The sequence below is a fragment of the Haliotis asinina genome, chromosome 9 (genome assembly GCF_037392515.1).
Source record: "Haliotis asinina isolate JCU_RB_2024 chromosome 9, JCU_Hal_asi_v2, whole genome shotgun sequence".
Taxonomy (NCBI): Eukaryota; Metazoa; Mollusca; class Gastropoda; order Lepetellida; family Haliotidae; genus Haliotis; species Haliotis asinina.
This window is the reverse complement of record NC_090288.1, coordinates 15,824,001-15,840,260: the sequence shown is the minus strand read 5'-3', so window position 1 is coordinate 15,840,260 and position 16,260 is coordinate 15,824,001. Positions and strand designations below refer to the sequence as shown.

The 16,260-nt window shown below is 39.1% G+C and overlaps 1 protein-coding gene and 1 long non-coding RNA gene across 2 annotated transcripts in view; one reads left to right on the top strand and one right to left on the bottom strand.

Annotated features, from left to right (window-relative positions):
• Window positions 1-16,260, bottom strand: part of LOC137295743 (FERM domain-containing protein 4A-like) — a 165,664-nt gene that overhangs the window by 126,563 nt on the left and 22,841 nt on the right. The gene's annotated exons all lie outside the window — the stretch shown is intronic.
• Window positions 4,124-16,260, top strand: part of LOC137295748 (uncharacterized) — a 33,181-nt gene continuing 21,044 nt past the window's right edge. Inside the window, exons 1-2 of the long non-coding RNA XR_010957599.1 lie at window positions 4,124-4,385; window positions 4,480-4,638. This is a non-coding gene — a long non-coding RNA (uncharacterized lncRNA). The remainder of the gene's footprint in view (window positions 4,386-4,479; window positions 4,639-16,260) is intronic.

The following is a 16,260-nucleotide window of genomic DNA, read 5'->3' as shown; positions in this document are numbered from 1 at the left end:
TTTTCATTGCAGAGAAGTCCCAGTGGAAGTGTAAATATTGTGGTTCAGGGACTGTGAGACAGACTAACTGAAGACATGATAGCTGTATGCTGTAAAAGTCATGTGACAACACATTGGAGACAAAAGTGCTCACACAATCATATCTGTTGTACCCAACAGGTGATCTTGTGGACAATCACTGTAGAGTCACTGCTTTAAAACCCATCCACTTTCCCATCCATCACGTAAAGAAAAGCACCGTGGGACATGTCATCTTCCCTGCACGTTCAATTATCCCAACATCTATCAAGGGTATCTGAATACCTCAAGTAGTGCTGACTCTAGCTAAACACATAAAGAGTCAGACACTGACAGAACAGAACACTCTTGTACCTTGTTCCAACTCTTACATCTTAGGGGCAGTGGGGTAGCCTAGTGTTTAAAGCATTTACTTGTCAAGCCGAAGACCAGGTACAATTCCCACTCTGGGTACAATTTGTGAAGCCCATTTTTGCATCCCCCCCCCATGACATTGCTGGAATATTATTCAAAAGCAGGGTAAAACTTCAAACATTCACTAAGTCTTATAGATTTTAGTAAGAATAAATCATATGCTTTATACTTCATACATGATTATTTCATGAGCAATAACAAGTTTCGCGAGACTTTGGTTTCAGGCCATTGGTCCAAGCTGCAGACCACACAAGGATACACCATGATTAGTCTACATTAAAAAAGTCCTAGTCAACATGCACCTGTAATCAGATTTCAACAGATACCGCTGACTAACGTAAACAAATTCTGGTGATATATGCATTCAGTTATATCATGTAATCTCATGATTATCTGATCTGTACCATGACAACAGCATAACCTTTACATTAAAATTCATGGCCTGGCCATCGTCAAGGTAGAATCTTTGGAAATCGAGTCAAACCAGCCTACTTCTCTCCATACGGATCACCTTATTTTGAAAATATGCCCCTGCCTTTTACACTCTCATGAGCAATGGCCACATAGAACAAATAAACCTTAGACCTTTTCCAAAACAGGATAGAATGTTCCTGCCACAGGACAAACAGTCGTCTACTCTGGACACCATGTCCTTGGCATAGGGCAATCTGTCTTCTACATGAGACACCCTGTAATTGTCAGATGACAAAAGAAGCTTAGGAAATATTTTTTTTCAAGTTCACCAGTAAAGATGATCTGCTACAAAGCTGTTATGTACCAGATAGCTAAAGGGTAGTCCACAATAAATATCATGAAGTTTTTCCTGAAGTTAACGAGTACAGCTGACACATTCTGAACCATGGGGACCACCATGGGAGCTGACTGTGGATCAAATTATCAGGCCCAGTTTCCCAGATATCCAGATTAACAATGCATAGTGCTGTGGTAAATAATTCACTTATTTGAAGGTGCTAAGTCCAAGGTTTCACACTGATGACATCCCGCTTCATGATGTCAGGACAACACAATATCTGACATCTGTTAGAGATGTGTTAGTTTTACCCGACAAATATCAATATTTTGAGAGTAAACAAGGAAATTACTCACTAAAAATTCATACAGAATTCTAATGGAATCATAGTTAAGATGAAGCATAATTGAAAAAGGTGTATTTGGTTCAACAAAATTACGTCCACTCAAGGTTTTTTTTCCAGCTGTGAAGGTCCTATTGATGATGTCTGGCTGTCTAATATCGTGATCCTATCATTGGTGAGGTTGACAGCTATACAGAGTACATCTGTATGGACAACAAGGACTGGACCTGCATCAACTGCCAATGTATATCTGCCACTGATGACCCATCAGTTAAATCTGTGTGTACTTTGATGTGGGTAATTATCATCAGCTGTTGACTGTCACAAATGTTCCAGATCACCCAAACCATCACATCCATCAAGAATGACGACATTACATACATTAACCCTTTAACTGTCATCATGTGTCATTAATCACAATAACGCACATCAACAATAAGACAGCACGTGCTCACACCTTCTGAAATGTGTAGCTCCTGTCACCATACTGACAAGCCCTTATCACGCAGATGGCACGTCTGTTTAATTAACTGTACTCAAACATCATCAACAATGCAGGTAGGTCTAAATAATGAATAGCTAACACCCATAACCAGAAGCTGGGTCAATATTTGATATTTCATCATAATGATTAATTAAGAAGACATGTACATAACACACATGAATAAATGACACATATTACATCAAATGTTTGAAAATGACAGTTTATATCTTACCAATTTGTTCTCAAACAGCCGAACAAGATTTCGTACCGAACTCCGTGATCCTGTACGAACCAAACTGACGAGACTTCTCTGCCGTTTTCTTGGTTTATCCTGAGACAAACTCCGATCTCTCTGACTATGAACTTCCTGAGATTTCGAACGTCGGGCATGGCTTTGGTTTCTTGTTCGACTTCTTGCTTCACGTGCACTTTTTATTTCTGGATCCTCACAGAAAGCCACTCTCCGCTCTTTCAATGACATTATTACAACTAGGAACAGATCACATCCAAATGGTCACACACTATGTAACATCAACACGATACCAAACTGGTTCAAACATCATCCTCTTTCAACACTCCGCTTAATTATTCCATCATAATATGAAAACTGCAATCCAATAGAGCAATAACTATCCACATCCGTTATCATATAAATCCAGTGATGACAAGTAACTAGATGTCCCAGTTAACGAAATCAATACATGTTTTTTCTACATCAAAATACACAGCGGGGAATCCCTGAGCAATTGGAACTCCACCTGACTGACTGTAAGCATTGTAAATCATCCACTGCTGTCCATGAGGGATCCACATGCAGTCTGCCACACAGCAGGTATCTGGCCACCTGAATCACCCTGTCTATCCCTGCTCCCATAGGAAAATGGGGAGGGGGGCACTGTCCATCTGTCTCACCCAAGGTCCAGCTCAGCAGGGGTCAGACTGTTCAACTTTTGTCTGTCCTTGTACCTCACAAAAATTCCTGTCTGTTTACACATCAACACCTGGGATGAATCTTGCAACAAAACCTAACCGGTGGAAAAATTCAACAGACTAGTTTCTGTAGGTGGAAACTCTAACCACCTGCTGCAAGATGCTGAAGGAGCAGCTCTCATTATACCCAGTAATTAAAATCATCAGAGGAATTCAGCATAGCAGACGGCAAGCAGCACAGAACTGAGGCTGCCTAAGTGATTCCAACCAGTTAGGCAAGGAGGTAGAGAAAAAAATGAACACAAACCAAATATTCTAAACAGCTATCACATACACATATATTCCAGCACATTTCTCATAAATCCTCTAGTTTCCGACAGTGGGGTACCATTCCAAGTGTGTAGACTAGTTCTGGAAAGTTCACAGTGTCACAAGATAATTCAAGAAGTGGTAGAAGCAATGAAACAAGCCTATTCTCTCACTTCAAAGTTGGGAGCAGTCTGACATACACCATCCACGTGGAGAGCCAGCCTGATCTTACCTCTAGACTAGCATCCACCACGCCTCAGGTAAAACTGATGGTGAGAAAATCTTAGAGGTGTGTACACTCTGTCATAACTGCTGGAGTAATTTAGCCTCTGATCAATACTGCCACACAATTGCTGCTGGTTACCTAGTTGCACGTAAGTAATCCCACTATATGCTCTCCACGTAAATCCTGCTTCCGTTCGTGTAGCTAGCAGCGTATCTGATCAATGAATAATATAAAGTTGAACTCAACTCATAAATCTCACAATATAACCAGCTGGTAAACACTGCATACATCACATCAGGAACAGTCAAGTATTGTTGTCAACCCTCCCGAGCCACTACAAATCCTGAAGCCACTGCTGATTTTCATCAGGTGTTTGTAAGCTGAGGTCCATGTTATGGATGTGCTGCTTGTTAAAAACGTTTCAAGTAGGTGTTCAAGCTGAGCAATAAGACACTTTTCTACACCAGCAACTACCTGCTGTTTACAACCACAAGCCTAATTGTACCATGTCACACAACTGGGTGTCCACATTATAATGTTCTAAGCAATGTTCCACAACACTGTCACATTTCAGATAATAAGCGAAAGATGCTCAGAATTTCCTGTACCATAACTCCCAACCACACAGGAAAGAAATGACACTGGAAACATTATAATCAAACATTCCAAAGGAAAAGCAAGTGACAATCATCATAAAAGGCTATTCATCCCTGCCGGTGCAGTCGGTGTCTGAAGGGTGTGCAGCGCTGGGCTTGTCAACGCAAGCTGGGGTTTTGATAAGATGAGCTGTCCAACCCACCTCAGGTGATCAGCTACCTAGGAGGGAGAACGACACACGGTCAGATGGCTTATTTGACAAGCAGTGTTTGCTGTAGCTGACCTTTTCTCCTCCTTCCCCACTCTCAAAAAGGTAAGTGTCCAACTCAAACAAATTCACAACTGTTCCACAAACCACCTTTTGATCACTTGCGACTTTGAAAAGATTGCTGATATGTTCACTTCAGCAGCCCGCGCCTAACTTCCGTCCATGCAGGGTCTAAGGCTAGTATATCAACAGATGGAATATCCACTTACTGTACAGGAAGGATCCCGATTCCAAATCCATATACTATGTCAACATCCTAGCTGATATTCAACATACAAGTCTTGTAGGAACTTAATTGGTAAGTACACAACCACTCACTATATTGGTTCTATACAAATGTGCACATATCATGTATCAAGACTCCTCCCATGCTGGGGTCCCATTTCTCCCGACACCGTCATTAGGGTCGTGTATCACACAATCACACTGTCACCAATAGCTCACTAAATCCATATCCCCTGGCAACTTTTAACAAGCTGTAGAGAGCTTACAGCAATTCTCATGAAAATCCCAACCTATAGCATTGAGAATTGGTTACTGGAATTTTGGCCATGTGGATCACCTGTTTGACACGGGTGTGTTCAACATGCCAGTGTAGCTTGCCACGGGTCTCTCTGTGTGGTCAGTCCAGCAACACAAGCCATATACTCCTACAACCAGGACTAATAATCTCAGAGTTTGTAAGGCCAATCTTGAATTCCTCTGTGTCATAGAGAAGACATGCCCATCAACATTTCAAAACTCTCTCCCAAGGCTGTCATAATCCACCTACGATAAAGCAGTTTGTCAAAACACCACTCATGAAGTAATAAGTATAGGGTTGTTTGCCTCTAAGCACCGCTGCAGTATAAACTTCTTGATTCAAGTATCCTTGCACAGGATATGAGTACTCTTCAGAGTATAACGCCTTATAAAATATTAGGTAATTCAACTGGGCGACCTTCTCCACTGCAACATGCTCGGTCCAAGTGTTCTCCTGGTTCCAGTATCCGGTCAGACCATCCAGGTACACCCTCTACAGCAAGGTGCTGTATATTCCCTCACAGGATAATAGCCAACTGGAGTCTGCCTATGCTCATTAACAAATTACTGTGATGTTGGCTAGGTAATGCTATCTGTGAGAAATGCGCACGGTTGGTTACCCCCTGATAAGTCCTCTCCCCAGAGGCATGGTGTTCAAGAGTTGCAATTATGGCTACTTTCGAGGCAGATCCTTCATTCACATCACGACAAATGTCCAGAGTTCAAGCAATGCAAGTTGGAGGAGATGATCACAGAATTCCCTGCTGTGTCTTTCTTCACATATATTGGCTGTCGGTCAATCAGGGATGCCTGTTAAGAACTCTCAAACTATCACATCTCTGTGGCTACTGGGAGCCCACCCCTGACACATCTACGACTATTGGTTAGCCCTCTTGTGTTATCTCACCTACTCAACTTCTGACCCCACTCATTACCCCAATCCTGATATTCAGCCTATCGCGTTTTATCTAAATTTTACCACTTCACTATACTTCTGCTTAGGCTTCTACCACTTCTTGGCTCCTAGCTTTTTATTTCATAACCCCACTCCTGCTATTCCTCTTCTGCTATTCCACTTCTTATCCCTCTTCTGCTCATTCACTTTGTAACCAACTTCTGCTATTCTGCTTCCACCTCTACCACATGTTAATGATTTACACTATTCCACTTCTTATCCCTCTTCTGCTATACGAGTTCTTATCCCTATTCAATTCCACATTGTATCCCACTTCTGCTATTCCACGTCGAATCCCACTTCTGCTATTCTACTTCGTATACTACTTCTGCTATTCCAATTCTTATTCCACTTCTGCTCTTCAACTTGTATAGCACTTCTGCTCTTCCACTTTGTACCCCACTTCAGCTATGTTACTCTGTATCCCACGTCTGCTTTTCCACTTCTTACCCCACTTCTGCTTTTCCACTTCTTATCCCACTTCTGCTTCCTATCAATTCCTATTCCACCTTCACAAACTCCAACTCCACCTCTTCTGACTACAACTGTAAAACTGTCAGAAACAATTCCACCTCTGCTACATCTGGTCAGTTTCCATCTGGTGTGGCCAGTATGGAAGGGCAGATGTGGCCATTACATCTCTGCTCAGGGGGTGTAACAAGGAATATGTATAGGGGCCCTGGGTTTTATTGACATTAGTCACTGGAGAGAAGCAGGCCTGCCATAGCTGTTCTGTGCTGAACTGTAAACATTGTCTACAAGATCAATCACATTTACCATCACTTGTCCACATGATTAGATTATCAAACTCCAACTAAATCAGAACCCAAGACCAATCACCATTATTCCATGAATTTACAGGTTAATATTCCATACAGAATGTCAAACCTAATACAGTCGTATTCATGCAAAGCCATAATGAACCCCGATAAACAGGTGCAATGAGCCAGGGGCTTATGAATAGTAGAGAATCAGTCTGTCATCAAAATACAACCTGCCAACCTTATCAAACATCTTGACAAGGTCGCTTTCATTCAATAAGATGCAATTAAAATCAGTTTTGCTCACTGAAGTGTACCGGCTTTAGAATAAGTTCAGCTCAATCATGGGAAAGTGAGATCGAAAGTCTTGCCTCTCATCTGAGTACATGAACATATGTATTTTTTAGAGGGGAATGAAAGGACTCCATGACAAACAGGGTCCAGAAAAGTCTAAAATTGCACATCTAGAACATATACAATACTTCCTCAGCTCTGCAAAACTAGTATGGGAGGAAGATGAAGCTGCTAATTGGCAGTGTGGGAAGCAACAAGTAAAGCTATGTTTAAATTGTTCAGGAGCCATGTTTTATCTGCTGTAGGTATGCAGAGTGAACCAGGTTATACAGAAGTGGTTGCATGGCTGTATTATGTCCTACTACTTGTTTATTACAAGGGTCTGGTATATGATCACTCGTTGCTGCACAATTCAGTCTAAAGAACCTAGTTGTATGCTTCTTTGTTTGGAGTCCAGGGTAACTGCCAAACCTTTAAACTTAGTTTTAAGAGGTATTACAAGAAGTTGTAGTACTTTTGTTCATCATATACTGAAGTACTAAACTGAGAAAATGTGCGTTAGTTAGTGAGAGATATAAAAATTGCAAGTCTACATGTCACAATCAAACTGCGGATTACAAAGGTCGTAACTACTATAACAACTGGAACTGACTAAAATGTTATGATGATCATAAATATCAACATGGGAAGAATTATTAATAATTATCGACATAAACTTGTGTCACTGATAATCATACATGAACTATTGTGATAAAATAAAGGTTTAGTTAATTAAAGGTTTAATTAATTTAGTCACCATGTCTCGTGAGGCAGTATCTCAAGTTTCATTTTCTAAAATGATACATTGTGGTTTTATATAATAATCTTTGTACCTACTGAGTATATATTTGTATTTTATAGAATACTGCCACTGTTCCTTCATGGAATGCTAAGCAATAAACATAGTATCTTGTAAAACACAAAAATATCTCCTTTCCCAAAATACTGCTGCATGCTAGAACTCTTGAGGGGACAAAATTGGGTTTACTTAATTTATTCGGGAAAGTATAGTATTGAATTGGGTAATGGCATATTATTTCATATATTTTCCATAAAGAAATTAAGCTCTGAGATACAGATCAGGACTTGCCCCAGGATTTCAACAAGTCTGTTTATGTTAGTAATTTCAGTGGCACACAGTATATCAACAAGTGACAGTTAAAAGTGTGGATTCACAACAATCTGTCTCAAAGTTTGTCTAACACTGTGTCTGACTATACAATCAAAGTTAATTCTCAGAAGGATGGTTATCGTGTAATACTTGTTATCACAAATCACAAGACAAGCTGACAGGCAAATGGCCAAACTATCTGGACCTAACAATCCAATAGACGCCCAAGGAGCTGCCATAATGGCCTATCTTCTTGCACAGAGGGACACAATACACAAAACATGAGAAAAAAAATCACAAATGAGAATTTTCTGTTCCCTCGCCTTAATCTTAAACTGCAGAGCTCTCAAGACCATGTTGCTAGGGCTGCAACGATTTCGTTTGATTCATCGAAAAGCGAATCTGGTATTCAAGTTTTGATTTTCTATAACAATTGTCATTAAGATAAGATAAGATATTTTATTGCATGACGTTCCATCAAGGATCAGTGGCAATATTCTATACACTACAAATATGAACATGAAGATACAATGTTATATAAATATACATAGATGATCCTTATCATACCAGTTAGAGGCTATATGCTACATATCAGATCAGATGTTTGAATACCTATTTAAATTATTTCCACAGAGCCAGAATGTAATTCTGACTCCTACTCGAGCAGTTTTGAGTGCTGAATAACGCAAAATGCGATGGGTTGACGCCAAACTAAATTGTTGAAGGTGAATTTCAGGCCATAAAAGCAGATTCAGAGAGTTAAATGGAATCTGATGTTTTCACTTGTCTAAAGAATAAAATGGGATCGAATTGATCGAATTGGTCCAATAACAAAAATAAATTGAATCGAGGTCTTGATGAATGGTTCCGTTGCAGCCGCAAACTGTTTGCACTGAACCCAGATCTTTAAAATGAAGACCACACACTTTAACCACTAAGCTACCCCAGGCTGCTAAAGAAATTCCTTGTTTCTTTATCAATCAAAAAAACATCCCCCAAAAAATCCTCTTAATCTCATAACAATTCAACTTGACAGTTTCTCCAGATTTGTTATCTGAATTTCATGAGAGGATTTCTCATTTTGATAACCAAGTCAGTACTCTACTGGTGTGGGGCTGTTCCCCCCCACCTCCCCCACCTGCATCTTTTGTCTCAGCAATCCAGGCACTGTTTCAGCTTTACAAGGCCATGCAGCAGCAGCACCATGCAACAGTGTAAAATGTATTCAATACTAAAACAGGATCAGTTTACACATGTGGAACATCTGCTGCTGAAACAGAAGTGAAAATATCTTCAGCATGTTGAGTTTGATTCATACAGTATACTTCATGTAACATTGTCCTCCTTGATATCAGTCTCACAGTATCTGCAAAAATCAGGTACAGAAACATTTTTGTATACACTGTTCACTTAAAAGTTCAAAAATATGTCCTACAAATCTTGACTTTCAAAACAAGCCACCTTCAAGTCCAAAATATACATAGGTGTCAGGACTGTATAAGTAAAACTGCAACAGAAATATACAATAACTTGTAAATTCATGCTTCATATTAACTAAAAGATGACTGGTCTTGTCAGATGTAGCGACAAAAAACAATTCATGAAAACTCCTGAGCTCTCGTCATGAATCGAAAAAAGCTAAACAATGATCTTGACAACTGACTACTGAACAAAGCCTTTTACCACATCGAGAACTTGCCCTTATGTGTATTCATACTTTTAGAGGAGGTACCGAAAATGTTTGATCCTGTCATCTTCTCCTTTGACATTCTCATGGGGTACAGGCAGAAGAAATTCCATAGCTCAATGAATGATTCTCGAGAAGCTCAACAACAAACATTACCTTTGACAAATTTTGACCAAGTCCTTATCAAAGCAGACCACATCCTTGAGATGGACAGTGAAAGGTTCAATGACTATTGCATTAATATAGTTTTGGCCAGTAGCATTTCCTTCTATTTGTGACCTTAACCATTGACTTTTCCTTGATGTGCCAAATGAATTCTCCACTGCCATTTGGAAGATGTCTATGAAAGGATGATCTCCCATCAATAACTTTGCGTGACACCAAGAAAAATAAAATCACAAGGAGTGGTCAAAGTTCAGCAAAAACAAAAAGAAGTTCAACTCAAGAGGTTGCACACCACACTGCCAAACTTTGAAGATTAAAAAAAATAAATTAAGTCATACAAAAACAGTTTCCACACACTAAACAGTTAAAAGTAAAAAGTGGTTATGTGTACAGAATTGTTTCCAAACACACAAAGTTGGCACTGCCACAAAGCTATGAGCAATACTGGGAGGCAGAATCTTCTAGATTTCACGCCCAGCACACCACCAACACCATCTTCACACATCTCATTGTTTTACAAAACAGTTGTTAAATTAAAAAAGGCTATTTTGAGGTTAGTTTAAGAGTCAAAAGTCAACAACCAAGATGCATTTCCACAGTAATAACATATGATGTATCTTGGCATACAATCAAACTCAAGAATTTTCTACAAGCGCAAAAAGATATCTGCAACATGCAGTAGATTGCACAAGAGTGTTTAAGCAAATAAAAATATGTTCCACACTTTATGAGGAATCTTATCAGAAACGTCTAAAGATCTAACCTTGAGTCTCACACTTCATAAAACTGTGGAAGTTTGTAAGTAATGCTGATATGAAATCACCATTCCGTTTTGACAACGCATGAAGTGATGTAAGCCAAGGTCAAATATTTTACGCTGGATGGTTGCAGTAGATTATCTTGAAAACAAAGTCATTAAGTGATAGGAAGGTACCTCCCAGGGAGAATGTGAGACACGACGAGGTTCCTGATACAGGTAGGGTGTTCAGGTAACAGTACCTCACATTCCATCTCCAGAGCTCCACTGCGAATGAGTTAATCTCATCTGGATAACACAAATATCACAGTTCATATCTACACCAATATCCCTAGTTCCCTGCCACAGGTTATTGCCAAAAAGATAAATTCATAATTCATTTAAAATATCTGATAGCACACTAGGCATAAAATTTTGAACTCCAAGGGGACCCTGTGCCAGTAAGAGACCGAACAACCTGTTAATGTTCAGGAGGCAATTAAATGAATTGGGTGGCAAGGTTAAATTGATTGGGTTGACTGTATCACTTCACATCCTTTCATGGGCCCATGCTCATAATATTAATCACTGGTTTGTCTAGGCTTGATTATTTACAGGCTGGATGTTCCTGGTTGTAACATTAAACACTGAGAAAGGCATAATAATGACACCAGAGAAGGAATGCTAGGCTTGATTTATGAGATGATAACCCACTTGCACCTGGTGCAACCTAAGGTAAAAGCCTAGTTGCCCCAGCCAAATTCTAGCTGCTCTGCTTTTATTCAAATACTTATGTAATGAAAGAAATATGCTATTGAATTATTTCTAATATCTAAGCTGCACTTTGTAATATTGGGTTGCACGCATGTAAGGAACAAAGCACTTAATCGAGCCCTGGAATGAGACAAAGGATTCAAATATATCTAAATTATGATATTCAGAATTTACATATTGTCATGAAAAACATTCCCTGTGACATTAAGCTTGATAATATTTACGCATACAGAGAGACATAAAATGTTTAAAGTAAGTCTTACATAAAATCAGAGACCATATGATAGATCTATGATATGATTTCTGATAAAATGCATCAAGATAACACACAAAAGCATTTTTTCCTGAAAACATGAACATCCTGAGGTCCAAAAAGACTACCAAGAAACTACAGACTTGCTCACTACACATTCAACAGAGCATTCAACCACATTTCCAAGCATAAAGACTCTACACATGCCAACACAGCGGAACTGTATCAATCATCAAGATCTCCAATGAAGAAGCCTGCTTCCTCACATCAAAATTCTTTAAGTCCTGTAAGCCATAGTTCCCCAAGTAACCCATCAAGCATCACTTGACCACTACCAACATATACTGACCCAGGGCTGACCTCACAGGACTTAAACAGGGAGCTTTATTGAACATCCCCTCTAGACCAAATATAGCCCAAGCTGGCCACAATATTACCATAATCTACGGGCTTGAGACTCTCAGTCAAGGATTACGGTAATCATGACAAAGTTGACACCAGATTAGACGAGGTTCCGGGCCTGCTATAACAGTCTGGCAACAGGGAGACACAAGAGGAAATTGCCACAGTCCTTGTACTTAGTAGAGACTGAAACTGAATTGTAAGTGTCGGTACTACTCTGCCTGTAAGCCGCCTAGTGATGCATTGTGGGAAACTTGTGTGGTGGTGGAACTGCCAAGTAAATGTATTGTGACACACTCAAGTAAATACTGTACAACATGAAATCAGCTCCTTCAAACACCAGGGTCTTATTTGTTGGGGAACAGTTAATTGGGTTTGGCCTGACCAATAGGTTGTGGTTATCACTGCTCTGATATGTCTCAACATGAGACAGTCAGCCTATTGCTTGATCATATTCTCCATGAATTGAGTTATCTGGTCTCTTGAAAGCCTGTTGAGGGTGGTTCCCGAGAATTGAATGTTTTCTTCCCATAGACATCATCTGTATTTGATTCCATGCCCAAGTACAAGATGTGCAGTTTGTAAGGCTGGTATATTTTGAACTGTCTATCAAGACTGTTATTCAACTGTCCAACTCATGTCAAGTCTAGATTGTAGTTGTAGTTGTAGGCTGAAATTAAGAATGATTTTGAGGTCCTTTGGGACTAGCGAGTGAGTGAGAATGGTTTCACATTAAGCAATATTCCAGATATATTAAGGCTGTGAGACACCAAAAATGGGCCATGTGTGAAGCCTATTTCTGATGTCACCTGCCATGATATTGCTAGAATATTGCTAAAAGCAGTGTAAAATAACTCACTCACTCACCCCAGCATCACAATCCTGGCAAACCTAGAACCCATAGATCATAGCATTGTAACATGGTGATACATCCTATATACTGTCAAACACAGGCACCTGCAGGTACACAGTGTCGTCCTACAATAAGTACCACATCAACTGGACCAAGTATCTTTTCTAGTGTTGTTCCGATTAATCTAAGGGCAAACAATCAAGCAATCGATCACATTTTCTCAAAATTGAACACAAACAATTTTGGAACTTCTGTTTTAGCGTTTAAAACACTTGATGTCATCACTTGAGAAGTCATCACTGAATATATCATGAAGACTCTAGGCAGGTTATGTTCATGATATACTAGTCATCACTTTACAGTAGCAAGTAGCATCACGTTGACCATATCTGCAATAAAACCTGTGTAGGAAAATCTGAAAAAATAACACTAACTATTATTGTTTGATGATTGTTCATTAGTAATGAAGCAATCATCAGTTGTGAGATTTTAACTAATTCCCAACACTGCTTCCTTCACCAAACGCCACCTGGGAACCAGCATCAAGCCAAAGACCCATGTCACAAAGCAATCACAGCACTACAGCTGTTATAAGTCTGTTAAAGTATGGGAGTTCAGATCATTTTAGCACTACAATCGCTTTGTGAAATGTCCATCCACAAACCTTGATAACATAAGCATCCCATCCATTATCATGAGTATAGATTGATGGTAATGATATGTACACGGTTGTGGAAGAGGATTTGGCCAGATGCTGCCTGTGTGAATAATGTTTCATTCAAAGGTAAATGATTTAGCAATTACAAGATCCTTTCACAATCATGGGCAAGATACACACTGGGCTTCCATTCTCATCAACTGAATCTTAATTATCAGGAAGTAATTTGCCAGATATTAACAAAAATTATTCCCATTTAACTGGTTATCTTTTTCATCCACTTCCTTGTAATTACCAGCATGCTTATTAAAAATTAATGTCTGTGGTGAAATAACGGCAAAGTTTGCCAAATGCCCTATTTTGAACATTATGAGAAAATGAGTGTGTGAGTACAACTGATTAAGAAAGCAGGCCATAGTTCCATGAGGTGACCCCAACTTGTACAGCTTGTCCAGGCATGTAGGATGACCACAGCTTGTGGTCAAGATCCTGACAGTGTCTTTCATTTGGTCATTAATGAGGCTTTCAGGATTCACTTGAACCGAATCCCTTCTTGAATTAAATTTGTTATTTGTGATCACTATTATCGAAACTTTATGAATTTATGAAGGAGTGTTTTTACTTGAATTTGAGTGTCATTATAAAAAAGAGATAATAAGGAATGGAAATTATCCACATCAGCTGATGACTCAATATCACTGTCAACACTGTTATATATTTAATCTGACAGTAATGTGGTCACTGGTTGATGTCAGGGTAAATTATGCTGTCAGCATGGTAAAACATGGCAAATAATGAATTCGTTATATAACTGTTTCACTGAATATAATCAACTGCTGAACTTGCATTTATTTAACAGTAATCCATACACAATACAGCATGACGTGGTGTGACAGCGCGAAATAATGAAAGTCACTGACATTTATCATTTTAGTAAAACCTAGTCACACAGGCATGGAAATGACAAACCAAAAACGAAGCCATGATTCAAATCAAAGGGATGTAACTCTGCTCTGTGAACTACTGTACCCTTGATGTCCTAGACTTGCACAAGTCTCTAGGGTGATAATTAATATTTTAAGTGGTAATTTCTAAAAACAAAATATAAAAAATTATAAATAACAACCTAGGGTCCTTAGAGGTAGATTTGCCTCTTGAAAAGATAGAATTATTGTACATCCATGGGTTTAGCATTCAGTACAGCCTTGGAGCATGTCTAACTGTGTCATAACATTCAAGCATGTAGCAAGAATGAGTAGCAATTATTTCATTTTTAGAATTATTTCATTGCTTTAAAGCAGCATTCAGTAAATTTTGGTATTTGTGAAAGTCAGTTTTAGCCATATAACACATGTGAAAAACAATCAGCAAGTGCCATGAAGTGAAAGCAGCACAAACACAATTTGAGATGTTAGCTAAGAACTGTGTCTACACTTGCAAGAATATAACACAGAGCTAAAAACACAAAGAGTAATTCCGACAGTACTATAGGAAGTCAAACAAGTGAGTGATCAATTATTTGATCTGATCTGAAACCACTGTCAACTCTCAGGACAATATTACCATGATGCCCTTATAATCTAGCTATGGCAACAGACTAGTCAGACAATGTCTGGGAAAATACACGTGGGTCATCCTTTGGAGCCAGCTATCACATCAAAATGACTGATGTGGAGTCGCTTATTCCCTACTTCACAATCATGTCTGTTTTCACTCAGAATGACCATATTATCACATGTCTGCTGGTGGCCACAAGATAATTGTAACCAAAAAAATTCACTAAAAATAAATCTTTGCACATCAGGAGTAATGATAAATTTGTTACAAGTGTCATACCCTAAGTATGATGGAATTCCCATGGAAGTCTGCCCTGATCTGAGACACACAATAATGGCGTCATCTATAGGAAAACTACTAATGTTGCTGTTACTCAGACAGTACAAATCAGGATCTATTGGCCCCCTGGGTCAGTCATGCTAAAAGCATTGAACACCACATATCAATATAAAAAGAAACAAAAGTTGATCTGTGTTTGCTTAAAGCTGAACCACCTTAATACTAGTCCATTTTCCACAATCAAAATATGTCTTTCCCCATTGATTAGTGATCATTCAAGGTCATGTGAAAAACAAAAGTTGTCAAAATAACAGTAAATCATTTAGCCTTCTATTAAATCTGGCTTTCCGTTGATCTCTAAATTATACAAGGTTATCTTCCTTGGCTAAAGTTGTGTGAAATAACCCTTAAGCATATGGTAAAACGCGAAAGAAAAATCATGAAACCACACCATAAACCCTATTGAACCTCCCAGCTAATAAGGGCTCCTTTTCAATTTAAATGTTTGTTGTTTGAGTTACTAGCAAAATTATATATATTTTAGGGCACTAAACATTTGTCTCACAAAACTCCTGCAAAACCTTTGTTCTAAAATCATTCTCTGGAAGCATAAATGTCAGAAGAGATACTCATATTTGCCTTGTGAATCCACTAGAAGAGACAAACAGACTTGCACTAAAGCGGCAACAGGAATTTAGCCTTAGTGAAATAAGGAGTGACAATTAGTTGGCTTTGCACAGAAATGTCAGCTTCAATCATGCTGTCTCCCTGGCAGAAGCTGCTTCTAAAGACACACTCCTGACTGAACAGCAGGGATGGAAATGACACACGCATGATGATGCTGGCACAATGTTGCATGTACATGATGTGAGAG